Source organism: Melitaea cinxia, chromosome 7 (assembly GCF_905220565.1).
Source record: "Melitaea cinxia chromosome 7, ilMelCinx1.1, whole genome shotgun sequence".
NCBI lineage: Eukaryota > Metazoa > Arthropoda > Insecta > Lepidoptera > Nymphalidae > Melitaea > Melitaea cinxia.
Window position 1 is genome coordinate 12,116,153 of NC_059400.1, and position 14,275 is coordinate 12,130,427.

At 31.4% G+C, this 14,275-nt stretch overlaps 1 long non-coding RNA gene across 1 annotated transcript; it reads right to left on the reverse strand.

Annotated features, from left to right (window-relative positions):
* Positions 1-1,862: 1,862 nt before the first annotated feature.
* LOC123654997 lies at positions 1,863-3,184 on the reverse strand. Its single transcript, XR_006743300.1, has 2 exons — positions 3,053-3,184; positions 1,863-2,838 (listed from the first exon to the last, which is right to left on the reverse strand). It is a non-coding gene; the product is annotated as an uncharacterized LOC123654997 (long non-coding RNA).
* Between the last annotated feature and the right edge of the window lie 11,091 nt (positions 3,185-14,275).

Below are 14,275 nucleotides of genomic sequence, written 5' to 3' on the forward strand. Positions count from 1 at the left end.
TGTATTTACTAGAAAATGAACAGTTATTTATTGCGGGTTTTCCCGCGTAAATGCCGACTACGAGGGAATACCGAAATAAAAAGAAGCCTATATGTTGCTTCACAACCTCCTCTATCCTTCAGTGAAGGATTCGTACAAAAATCGATTCAACAGTACAACATGTATAGCAGATAATTGTTATTTTTATGATAGTCCGTGGAGTAAGCGTCAGTTATTTATTGATTACTTTAGTTTGGCAGTTGCTGGCTTTAACAATAGAGCTGCCTTCTCTGCATTCACTACAAATTGCGCTTCCAATATCACGCCAGCTTTCGACGAGGTATGTACTTAAAGAATCTGGACTTGAAGCCATGCATCAATACTGAGTCTAATTATCGTTTCGGAATATGAGTCTTTAATCAATAGTCTGACTTGGACTGCGCCTATCCATTAAAATTGTTCGATACTGTCCCCATTCCAGTTTTATATTTGCAGTCTGCAAAGAATTCTTGAAAATTCTAGATTTCAAACTATTTGAACTAATACAGACTGATGTGTCTTGTACTGTTTTCAGACATTTAATAACTGTACAACGTCTTTGGTAACGAAAATTTAATGAAAAGGATAAATGAACTGTAATACAAGTAAATGATTTAAAAATAAGCACACATTTCACATATGACTTTCATGCCCTGAAGAGCCTCTGCCCTCTCGCCTAAATATTAATATAGAATGAATTTAAATCACGTCAAATTTTATTTTAATTAATTCAGTAGCATCGACGAAAGGGACAGAATTCTAGTTAAATAAAATAAAAACGTATTTTTGACATGAGTAATGAGTTTTTTATTTATTTTTTATTTTTTTATTTATGCATTAACAAAAACTTAGAACTAACATTACAGTTACCCAATGCGTTAGTTAAGTTTATCACAACAAGTAATATTAAATTTAACAAACAATTTAAACAATTTTTATTTAATTAAAGTTTAAATTGTTTGTTAAATTTAATGTTACTTACATTAAATTTAACAAACAATTTAAACAATTCAATAAAGACAAAATAATCAAAAAATATAAAATAATCAATAAATAATAACACTTAAAAAATTCATATAATTCATAAAAAACAAACATAATAATAATACAAATTAGTACATTTATATTAATAAAATTAAAATCAATGTCAATATATAACATTAAATTTAAATTACGCTTCAAAAAAATTGTAATATGTCATACATATACACAAATAACAATATTGAGGATATAATATCTAATTTTTTTACTAAAGTACATATAAATTAATGTCACATTAATTGTTATTTATTAATGATCAGGTATGCAATTTAGACAGAAAAACCATTTAAAAAACCAATCTGTCTATGTGGTGAATTTACTTTATGGTAAAAAAAAATCCAAATCAATCGAAAGTAGGTGCAACCAGTGGTGCATTTACCACTAGGCCGAGTAGGCTAGAGCCTAGGACGGCAAATTATGCCTAAATGTCATGTTTGAAACATTATTATATAGATACAGAAAATGAATTGAGCATGGCCACACATCAATGGCTAACTAAAAAAAGGTCAGCCGAAATATACTTTCCTTCGATTAGATTATATTAAGGAATTATGGTATGGGCTGCCTAAAAAAAAGGTCAGCCGAAATCGATTGCTACACTTGGCCATTTTTCGAGTGGCTATGACCACAACCTTTATTACTAGGAGCGGCAAATATTGAATAGCCTACAAGAGTCACAGGCATTGTTTTGTCCGAAAAACAAATGTAACTAAAATTATAATAAAGTATCTTTAAATGTGTACAAGCGACATTATTTTCAGGAATATTCGTATTGGGATATACAAGAGAAAACTCTACTGCAATTACGATTGAATACCAAGCACAAGTAAGAACGTTTATTTATAATTTTTACAAATTCATAGAATAACAAAATATTTTGTTTGTTTTCTTAATATTAAGCGTTTTTAAAATAGGCAGCTGTATTTGCAAAAAGTAATATTTGTTGAAGTTATCTTATCCACACATTATGCACACATTAATTAAGACAAAATTTTACAACACTTGCGATGGCGTTCTTATCACCAAGATCTTTTTAATCTTCTTTAACTTCAGACTACCACGTGTAGAAAGAAGAATTATGACTACTAGACACATATCACAAATTATAGTTTTATAAAAACATAAATACTAGCGTATGTAAAATAATAATTTAATGAATTAATAAATATTTATTTATACAATCACAAACACTATTTATATTTATTTTTACAAGCGATACATGTCGGCTCTAAATCACATCGACAAACCTTAAAAGGAAGTGATCCGTCGAAAGCTTTACTGTAATTCCATAAAACCTTTACACTACCTTCGATGTAAGGATTCTCAGATTCGTTTTTCATTTTAAAGCTCTCGCAATAAACTGTATCCGCTAGTAAGATGGCCGTTAGTGCGAATTCCTCGCCGTTCAAATTAATTTTGCATTTCCATGGCGTGAATGCCATAAAAAGATATATTTGTGTTATCTTTACTGAAATAATTTCTTTTTTGCCATTTGCGAATGTTAGATCTGCGGTGTCTGCGATTCTTGGGCAAAAGTCTGGTCCGGCCATAAGAGCTTGATTTTGTTTTGGATATATCACGTTGTCATTGCCACAGCGTTGCTTCGTACACAAACTCTTGGCAACACACCATGTGCAAATGCTTTGGGAGATACATGAGTTACATGAAGTGTGAATACTACAGACGTCCTCTTTCGTATGAACCACGAGATCTCCCGCTAAACAGCGCAATACTAAACTAGAAATTATAACAATCACGAAATTGCAAATCATTTTGTACCTGTAATTAATAACTCTATGTTATAAAATTTAATTTAAAGCATATTACTTATTACAGATAAATCAAAAATTATATTTACAAACTATTTACTTGCATAAATTTATTAAATATAATAGATATTATTATAAAATAATATTAATAACATTACATAACTTGTGATTAAAAAACGAAACTGTTGGACAATATTATTATTTATACAAGTACATTGACTTACCGTCGTTATTCTAAGTTTTAGTACAAACTAACAGCTATATGTATCACCTAAAAAAGTACTTATGTAACTGTGAATGATTGCGTAAGAAAATCTTCTTATATATTGACGTAGGTTATCGATTGAGTTCGGATAGGAAATGAGCTTAGAAAGCAAAATTAATATGATATTGATGCATACAGGTCATCGCTTGTTATATTTACTATTATTGTAAAGTCAAAGCAATTATTAGTTTTATTCTGCCTTGGGGCCAGGATATGTGTATCTAATTTAAAAATTATTTTACACAGTAAAAAACTATTGTATTGTATTTTTAGAACAATTTAAATAATTTATTTTGGGCCACAAGATATCATTTTGTCCCTTAAGAGCAAAGCTATTACCACAAAACACATCTTCAAACTAGTCATCTAATATTTGTTCGACGTATGACCGTAGTAGTTACTCAAATTTATTGAAAAAATACCTTACGTTAAAAATAATTACAGTTTTAATATACATACAATAACAACAAAAAAAAAAAAACAATTTTCACCATTACTAATAATTTAAAATTATCAATAAATTTGTCATTGTGAATAAAAATCCAGTTATCTTAAAAATATTTTTTATATACAAATATTATATATGGTACATATATATGGTAAATGTATGGTATACATATATGGTAAAACCATTTTCTTAATATATATATTGTACATAAATGTTACGAGTAGTACCTACATATAAGGCGAAGCTTAGCTTAACTACTGATAAAAGGTCAATCGAACTGTAATATTGTATAAATAACATTAAGATAATACGTACGTAAGATATGGTGATGCTTAAACACGTGTTAAATCAAACTAACCTGACCTCTCGTAATATTGACTATTCAAAATATTTAAATACCAGTTATTTACAAAAGTTTTGTTTTATTTTGATCACTTTGGAGTTATCAGTTCACTGAGAACCAGAGTAGTACCCGAAGCGCACCCTCACCTGCCGGTTTTTGGTCCACGGGGGTCCGAAACTAGGACCCCCACTCACAAGCAGACAAGCAAGCAGGGTAATCAAAAGAAAAAGTACTTTAAATATCATTTGTCGTGGTTTGCATTTCCTCAGAAACACGATGGAAAGACTAGAGGAACGAAAACCTATACTATACATATATACAGAATATCGAATACAAATTAAATCGAAAAGTCGAACTACGGTCTACTAAGAGCTATCGTCATCGTCATAACGGGGTCACATTCCTTATATATATAGGTATACTAGCTGAACCCGCAAAAGTTGTTTTGCCATATATGTTATTAACCCCCTTAATCCCCCACTTATAACTTAGGGGTATGAAAAATAGATGTTGGCTGATTCTCAGATCTACCCGATATGCACACAAAATTTCATAAAAATCGGTCCAGCTGTTTCGAAAGTGTATGGTAACTAACATTGTGACAAAAATATATGTATACAAAAATATATATATACAAACACATGCATATGAGTATATAACAAATACTTACCTAGGGCCTATTTCGCCGGATGGGATAACGCTATTTGATGAATAACGTCATCCAACAGATAAAAGTTTTTGATACATTATTCTTATTTACCATCGAATCCCACTATATTTATGACATATTTCTATTTGAAAAAATGAATCTGAAAGTTGGAGTTTGTTAATTAAAGACAAATAGTTCCTAATGGCTTATTCTGTGTCATGCTGTTAAATTGTTCTTTGTCTATTCGTTACATATTTGCAGGATAAACTTTATCCATAACCGGTAGAACCAGCCTAGTATACTAACATTAAACCTTACGATCAACTTTAGTAGAGCCAATATCAAAGTACTCGATGTCAATTCTGTTAACAAAACCTACTTGCGTTTCGTGTTTAAATTAAATGTACACACGAGAGCAGGGCACTGTGATTAGACAGGCATTTCCAATTTGCTTGTTTGTATTTAATTTCAGTACTACACTCAGCTATTTAAAACTCTTGTTAAATGTCGATTATGGAAGTGAAGACAAGTGATTCTTCATTTTTTTTAATTAATAATCTTAGTACCAAAGTAAGTGAAATGAGAACAAATAATAAGATCCCAAGTAATTAATTATAAAACGAAAACCATAATAAGTTCTTATAGATGCGTACACTTTTTATAGTCTTGATCCGAGTTTGTGATTTTTTTATAATTTACATCAATCGTATCGTTGATACAAACTTCAAAATTCAATAAATAATAGACAATGATATTAAGACGTGCTGTGTAGTTACGGCAGTAAGGAATATAGCCGCTCCCTCTCTTCCCTGGGTGTCGTAAGAGGCTAGTAAGAGATAACACAGTTCCACTACCACCTTAGAACTTAAAAAGCTGACCGATGGCGGGATATCCATTCAACTGTTGGCTTTGAAATACAGGTCGAAAAGGGGTAGCAGTGTCTTCTGTGCGACAAAGCCAGCCCTGCGGTCACCAACCCGCCTGCCCAGCGTGGTGACTATAGGCTTGGACTATAGGTACTTGAGTTCAAAAAAAGAAAAATATATTTCTTATACGAGTAACATATATCTTTTACGGTTTTACGTACTTACGTACGCCTTTCGTAAGTAAGATGCCATCATGTTACAAATAACGCGAAACGTTATCTGCGATAAAACGTCACAACCAAGTCTCTTTATAATTACGAAATTCCTTTCATACTGAATAAGACGCGTTTATTACGAAGTAAATTAATTTTTATGTCTAATTTGATTTAATTTTTTCTTGTCTTGGTACCTATAGTTTGCCTATAGTTGCCAAAATCTTTTACCTAGTCGTAGATATAGAAAAACATGTAGAGATACATAAAGCAGTAAAAGAATTTACTATATATTTGAATGTAATTTCGCTTCAGCCTGTAATATCCCACTGTTGGGCATAGGCCTCTTTCCCCATGTAGGAGAAGGATCAGAGCTTAATCCACCACGCTGCTCCAATGCGGGTTGGCGGATATATTCCCTACTATGAGTAACGATCGCTATCAGGTGTACATGATAACAACCGGGACCGACGGCTTAACGTGCTCTCCGAGGCACGGTGGAGAGACCCACAAGGACTGCACAAACACCTAGACCATGGCAAACACCTGTATGGCCAATACAAATGTATGTCATGTGCGGGGATCGAACCCGCAACCGCCAGCGCAACCGGCACAATCCATAGCTGTGACCGTTGCGCCAACGCGGCGTGAATGTAATTTATGTTATTTCTATTAGACCATTAAAATTATATATCAAAAATCTCATAAATATATTCTATAATAAACTAAACTAAATATAGCACAGAACTGAGAGTACATTTCAAATTTTTCTAACGTTGTTTACTTACCGCCAATAATCGATATATTTAAATTAAAAAAAAAAAACTTGGAACTGGTGTAGCTGGGCTGGGCAGCGTTTGGAAAGCTGTGTCACATCTTTGGGACACTTTTGACGCAATGCTTTAAGAAGATACCCAAGTACCGATCCGACGTTAATGGAGTAAGATTCTTGAATGAATGCTCGGCAATTGTAGTGTTAGACACCCACCAAACAGATAGACGGACGACTTGAAGAGAGTAGCTGGTAGTGACTGAATGGAGAAAGCGGGAGATCGGATCTTGTGGCGTAACCTGGAAAAGGCTTATGTCCAGCAGTAGAAATAAAATGCTATTATTATTTATTTAATTAATTGTTAAGAAAGTAATTTTTCTGAGAGGTTTAATTGAATTACTATTGATATATCACCGAAATATCTTCTGGCTAGAAACAATAAATGAAATTTTATTCAATTTAGAAAACTGGCATTTAAAACGCTGGATTTGATTTATTACGCGCTACACTAGCGTTTAATATAGCTACTATAAATACGATCCATTTATCTTGCTTTCAATTTATTCATTCATTAATTTCAGAATTCAGTACAAGTACATCATGCTTTATAAACTAAACTCAGACAAAGTAATTAGAAAAATATATATCAAAGTATATTTCTCAATTCTAGTATCCCAACTTAAATACCCATTTATTACTACTTTATCAATATGACACTCGTCACGTTTTCGAAGAACTTGCGTATACATTAAATAGCCTGAGTCAAAGTGGAAGTTGTGGAAGCGACGAGAAAAGACGTTAAAATCTTGAATAATTTCCTTTTATTAAACTCCACGTCTGGAGACAAAGATAATTTCAAGCTCCATTTAATTCACACACAGAAATCTGTTTTGAGTTTCCGCTCCGTCGTATTTGGTCCCAGATAAACTTGAGATTTTATCCTTTTCAATTAAATTAAATAAAATTTTAAGAAATTATATTTTGCTTCAATACTCTCTTGAAATATTTTATTCCATAAAACGTTTTTATACAGCTTTCGTTAAAATAAGCTTCAAAACTAAATTTTCTGTTAATATTATTTTGTATTTTCATAACAAAACAGAAACCATAATATATATCAACATCAAGATCTAGTATAAAAATTTTGGTGTGTATAAAATGATATACTTTTTGATGTTTAAGCTTGCTAAGAAAACTTCTCTGGCTTGTATAAACTCGGAAAAACAAACCTCTTTAAGTAAACACACTTTGTCTCATAAAGCTATTTGTTCTTTCAAAAGCCATAAGTCGATTTATAAAATAAACATTTACAAATCCTGACAAAAACAATTTTATTTTACAAATACGTTTTGAAGACGTACATATTATAGGTCGGAGAAAATATTCTTTCGTATTTTATATAGAAATTCAAGGCAGGATTCTACAAAATTTATTTATCAGAATTATATATTAGTATACATGTACCATATTTTTCGATAACTTGCCGCCATCGGCACCAGTGATTAATTTCTTCAAAATTGTTTGATATTACGTCTTAAAAGACAATCGCAAATGAGTACACGATCTATTAGATTTCTTTCAGTGAGTTCATGTTGCACCCATATATCGAGATTTTTTGTGTAGCTAAACTTTTTCAAATGGTTTAAAACTATTTTATGGTAAATTCCCAAATCTTCAGCTATATCGCAACTATTCAAACTAACACGCTTACTGACACTGCTTTAGGTACATATACGTCACTAATGTTTGTCGCGGAATGATTCGGTTTTTCCCCTTTTTAACCGACTTTCAAAAAACGAGGAGGTTCTCAATTCGACTGTATTTTTTTTAAATTATTACATCAGAACTTTTGACCAGGTGGACCGATTTCGACAATTTTTTTTAATCGAAAGGTGGTGTGTGTCAATTGGTCCCATTTAAATTTATTTGAGATCTAACAACTACTTTTCGAGTTATATCTAATAATGCGTTTTTACTTGACGCTTTTTTCGTCGTCCTACGTTGTATTATACCGCATAACTTTCTACTGGATGTACCGATTTTAATAATTCTTTTTTTGTTGGAAAGGGGATATCCGTAGTTTGGTACTATGATAAGGAAACTAGGATTACTGGATGTTCCGATTTTGATAATTTTTAATTTAATCGAAAGCTGATGTTTATCATGTGGTCACATATAAATTTTATCGAGATCTGGTAACTAATTTTTGAGTAATCTTTGATAACGCGTAGTTACTTGACTATTTTTTCGTCGATCTACGTTGTATTACTCGTCGATGAAATTGAAGTCGGTTTTTTTTCGTTTGTGAGCAAACACAATTATTTAAAATAATACTTCGTTAGATTCACCCATTTTGGCGGACAGAACAAATGAAAAGTGGTAGGATATTGAAATCCTTGAAAAGATTATTATAGAAATAAAAGTATTATCGAATCTTATCCGGACCACTCAGGTACTCCTTAGCCAGTAGCCATGTTCTTATCGTCTAATGAACATAAAGTCGACGTCGAAAGAGTCAAAAATATCTCATTACAAGTGAAAACTCTGCTGTAAAAATTTCAACGACGTAAGTAAAAAAAATAACCTTTATTAGTAGTATCTTTATTCGATGGGACGTTTAGGGGAGGACGTTTGGAGGAGGAAAGAAAAAATATATTATCATCTTCATACGTTTAACTATGGATAAATTTTTAACATTTATAGTATTGACTGCGCCTTCTATTTATGAGTTTGGTTCTGAAGCGCGCATATATCACGTCTTTCATAAATTTAAATCTAGTCTTATAGAGATGCGGTACGCGTATATCGAGCTATCTGAATAATAATTGACATAATATGGTAGACTTGTTAGGTATTTAGAATACGCCAATACATAAACTATGTGTCGAAATTCTAAAACTGGTGCGTTCAAATACACATAGCAATAAATTGTAATTTGTAAATAATTAATTATAAATCATGGTAGAGGAAATTTATCTTCTAAAAATATTTTCAAGAGCTTGTATTAAAAAGTTATTTTACATACACGTACTGTACGCAAACAAAGTCCTAACTTTGTGACACTGTGTACATAAAGTCAAAAATTTAACGAAAATCGATTTTAAAACAAAGAGTATCTAACTCGCCTAAGTGATTGTTCCTCCATATAGCTACTAGGAAACTTGGACAAAGAAGGCAAAGTTTTCGGGTTCGAGATTTAAGTACCTCCCTTACACGTTGGTATAGAAAGTTGGAAGTAATTTCGTGTAAAACTTGCATCATGACACGTTCATATTTCTTTACTTTGAAAGTGCTATACAGCCATTGCACCGACGCTTAATATATTTAATGAAATCTACGAAGTTTTATATAAAAGACAATTACTATGCAGTTACCTATACAATAAATTTATAATTACAAAATCGTTTTTTTTTTTTAATCCATTTCGGAGACGAGAATACTGAAACAATTAAGCAAAACTGAAATTAAGTGCCTGCCTACAAAATAAATTTGAGTTACAACTCTGTTGATTTTAAATTGTGTAACCACAAGATTTTTGTCGCATCTGGTTAAATATTTTAAATATTTTTAGTGAAATGAAAGCAGATTGTGTATTATTTTTCAATGGTAAAATTTTTAAGTTTGCTTATATTAACATTGCATTTCAATTATAATAAAGTAGTAGAATATCTAAAGAACAAAGAACGAAATGGGTATTATTTTTATTTAATAAACTTTGGCACTTTTAAAATATTAATAATCCATTTTGTTTTTAAACGTTTTTGTCAATAAATGTGTTTTTTAGTCAGTTTTAATTGAGTTAATGATAGTCTTCGCTAACTTTTTTTTAGGAGTTTACTTTGATAACGTTCATATGAAATAAGATTTCTTTCATCAATGCGGGTTGGCGGATATATTCCCTACTATGAGTAACGATCGCTATCAGGTGTACATAATAACAATCGGAACCGACTGCTTAACGTGCTCTCCGAGGCACATTGGGTAGAGATGTGCGGAGATCGAACCCGCAACCGCCAGCGCAACAGGCACAAACCAGTGCTGTGAGCGTTGCGAAAACACGGAGCTTTCTTCCATGATATTTTTAGTTTATTTCAAATCTTTACAAAATTAAGGTAGACAAGAATCAAGTTACGAGTACACGGTTACAAACTTCAGCACAACATGAAGGACCACTTACTTTACCTCACACCTTTAAAATAGGAAATTGAATTACTCCAAAGTAAGAAATATATAGTTACTATATCTGCAAGCAGCTTTTATTCTTTTACCATATTTTATAAATAAAAAAATAGTATAAGTGGTTTTAGCCTATCAGATTGTTGTGGTGTTTGTACTTTCATGTTTATACTTATTTATTTATTAATTTTTTACAGGAAAACTTACAGCTTAAACTAAATACAGCTAATACTTATCAGGTTTTAACGTTATAGAATAGAGAGTAATTCTAGAAATCATTAGACTTTAACATGTATTTTCACGTCGCGACGTCACCTGCGTCATATTGTTGTAATTGCCACTACAAAGAAAAAAATTTGGAATTTAATCCAACATTCTTCACAACTATACATCACTGTAGTATAGATTAGAATATAGATTATATTCTTGTTAACAACAGTGATTTGAGCGTAAACTTTCGAGTTGCTTGTCTGTGCATATATAAATATTTATTATATAAAAACATATCTTTTATATACCTTCTTCTTCTATAAGTACTTGTTATTAAAAAAAAAAACTTAAAAAAGTGAGAAAATATACGTACTCAATATTTAACTTAAAAGGTCATAAATTTACTTCTAATTTTTATGTAATTATATAGAACATTTTAAAAATGCGGCTCTTTCCTATACCATTATTATTTTATTCAAACAACAATACACAAAATTTCATAATTGTTTCGTGTTCTTCAACGAGTTTATTAAAACTGAATGGTTAATGGCTACCGAGAATGTTTCTAAGGCATCAAAAAATTATGACGTCTTTTGAAAAAAATGCTACATCAAACAGAAACATTCGCAATCCAAAGGAAAAATTTCATTCTTTTACCTCCCAGTGAGTTCTTAAAAGTATGATGTTTTTCTTTTGTATTAGTTGTTCATTCAGTGGACGGTTTACTCTAACATTAAAAATTACTTGCTTTATTATGTTTAGTTATACATATTGTTTTCAACTCATTGTTTAACATTGTTTTATATAATCTCGAAATATTAAGAAAAATATATTTATACCATTTTTTTGGGATAATGACATATAGCACAAAATATCTAAAATCCATTGTTTTTTATTAAACTCGAGATCCAAAGAGAATCTACAAACCTTGTAAAATTAAAGTGTTTGAGATTCACGACCGTTATTGAAGGCTGGTCGTGTGATTGGAACAAAGAATTTCATCACAAACGTTTTAATTTCAAAGTTAAAAAGGCGGACGCTTTTATTTACGTCGAAACTTATTATTTTTTATTTATCCGAAAGAGACAAGAAGATTCATTGTTTTTAATCAACAATTTAAAGAATTTGATTTTGACTTTTTTTATTTCATTAATATATTTTAACGAATTAAAAAAGAAAAACCTTATTTCATTTTAATTAGGTCGGTACACCGAATTCTTCTACGTACGAGTACGTGTGGCGTCCTTCTGTTTAAGAGTACATAGTAGTAGTTAGGGGCGTATAGTTAGTTAGCCTTCAAATATATATTTTTTTCAAATCTGTCGATTTTAAGACTACATAGTAATGAGCTATAATTTCCTACTTTTAATTTCGAACTAAAAAATTTTTGTCTTAAAATTTCGGTTATGGTATACCTACCTACGTACACATATCTTTACAATTATGTCATGTAATATCTATTTAAGTACCTAACACTTACCATTGCATCAAATTAAAAATAAATTAAAGATAAATTTAAAAGACGTGAAATATACTAATATGACGAGAAGTAAATATCAAACTGAAATACATAAAGAGTGACTGGCTGGACGAACATCATAGTTACCAGAATAGAAATAGAAATACTGTCGGTCCCGCTTGTTATCATAAATACCTGATTGCAATCCTTACTCACGTCACTTCAACATCATCACCTCAGCCTATCGCAGTCCACTGCTAGACATAGGCCACCACAAGTTCGCGCCGTTTTGTTATGCAACAACAACTCATGTGTTTTGCCCATAGTCACCACGCTAGGCAGGTGGGTTGGTGGCCGCAGGGCTGTGTTTTCGCACCGAAGACGCTGATGCACGTCTTAGGCCTGTGGAACATATATGTTATTATCTGCCAACCCGAAGTGGAGCAGCGTAGTGAATTAAGCTTCAATTCTTCTCCTAAATGCAGAACATATTTTGCGCCCCTATCCCCGTTAACAATCAATTCTAGTCCTCTGCCCAAAGGTTGCCTGGAAGAAATCGCTGCCTTAGCGATAAGGCCGCCTGTTGCAACAAATGCGATTTTAATATTTTTGTTTACTTAATTAAATTTATGTTACTTTTTGTGTTGGTGTGCAAAAAAGAGTAAATAAATAAATAAATAAAAATAAAGAGGCCTAAGCCCAGCTGTGGGATGTTAGAGCCTAAATGCGATGCGATGCAATAATTAAAAAGATACATAAATATAAAATAAATTGACAGCAAAAAAATAATAAGTAACGATAAATATGATATCGAAAGCTGTATCATAATAAAGAGTCTTCAAGAACTGAGTCAACAACCGAGTCTCCTCTACTCATTTAAATTTATAAAAGACTATAATTCTCTTACGATTTCGTCCGCATTAGCCCTTAACATCCAGATTAACATAGATAAAATGAATTGCAAAAATTTATTCATTACTGTCTAGCTTCAGTAATCGTTATTTATAATTTCACATTATATGAGTTCTTGATATACATAATAGCAATTGTACTTCAGTTTCAGTTAGGGTCGGATTTATCCAAAACTTACTAAAACTTCGGTTCGATACTTTTATACGTCTGCTTCTTTAAGTATATATAATACTATTATTTATATTATATTATTAAGTAAGCAGAGCGCATTCCTTACGAGTCTGTCGTTAGCCGGGATGGGCAGCAAGGAGGTCACTGACAATCGGTACCCAACCCTACAGTGCCCTACTTCAATAGATTCATAGTTAGTGTTGGAAGGGTTACGATTACTTTCTTTACGTTGAAAAATAACTTAAGACAAGTATAAATTTGAATTTAAAAACACTTTCTTAATCATTTTTTTTTTTTGAGTTTGCTCTTTAAGATGACTAAGACTATATGACCCGAGTGATAAAAAAAATGGAGAATGAAATCTCCAACAAGCAACTGATGTTGATACTTAGTGATGCTGAAAATGACTTTATACAGTGCCTTTAGATGTTTATGTACGTAATACATAGGTATAGTAGTATACCAGCGTTTACAATACGGCAGTGAATAGCAAGCGTTAATTTATGTTTTGTTTTTAGTATTTTACTATTTTAATTTATTAAAATTTGATTAATTTTAGAATATCACGGTAATAGTTAAGGCGTAAACTTCAGTCGCGTGTCGAAACTGACACACACTTTTTTTAATAAAATATAATCGTAGTATTTTAATAATTCTAGACGCTTAAAAACTTAATATGCAATTGATTTTAAAGTACATATTTAATAGTAATACATATTGAGCAATACCTACTAACCCTTTTAAAAGACTATACTGACGAACAAATTGCAAAATTGTAGTTGCAAGTGCATCGGAAAATTTAAAAGGAATATCTTTTAGCCTTCATTTCTAGAGAATCGATTTTCAATTTTAAAGGCGTGAGGTAGAATGAGTGCTCATTCAAGTTGCATTGCATCCGTGTAACCACCTCGCCTAACGACCTTATCAAACCTGTCTCGTTTTTCATTCATACAAAAACTGTTAA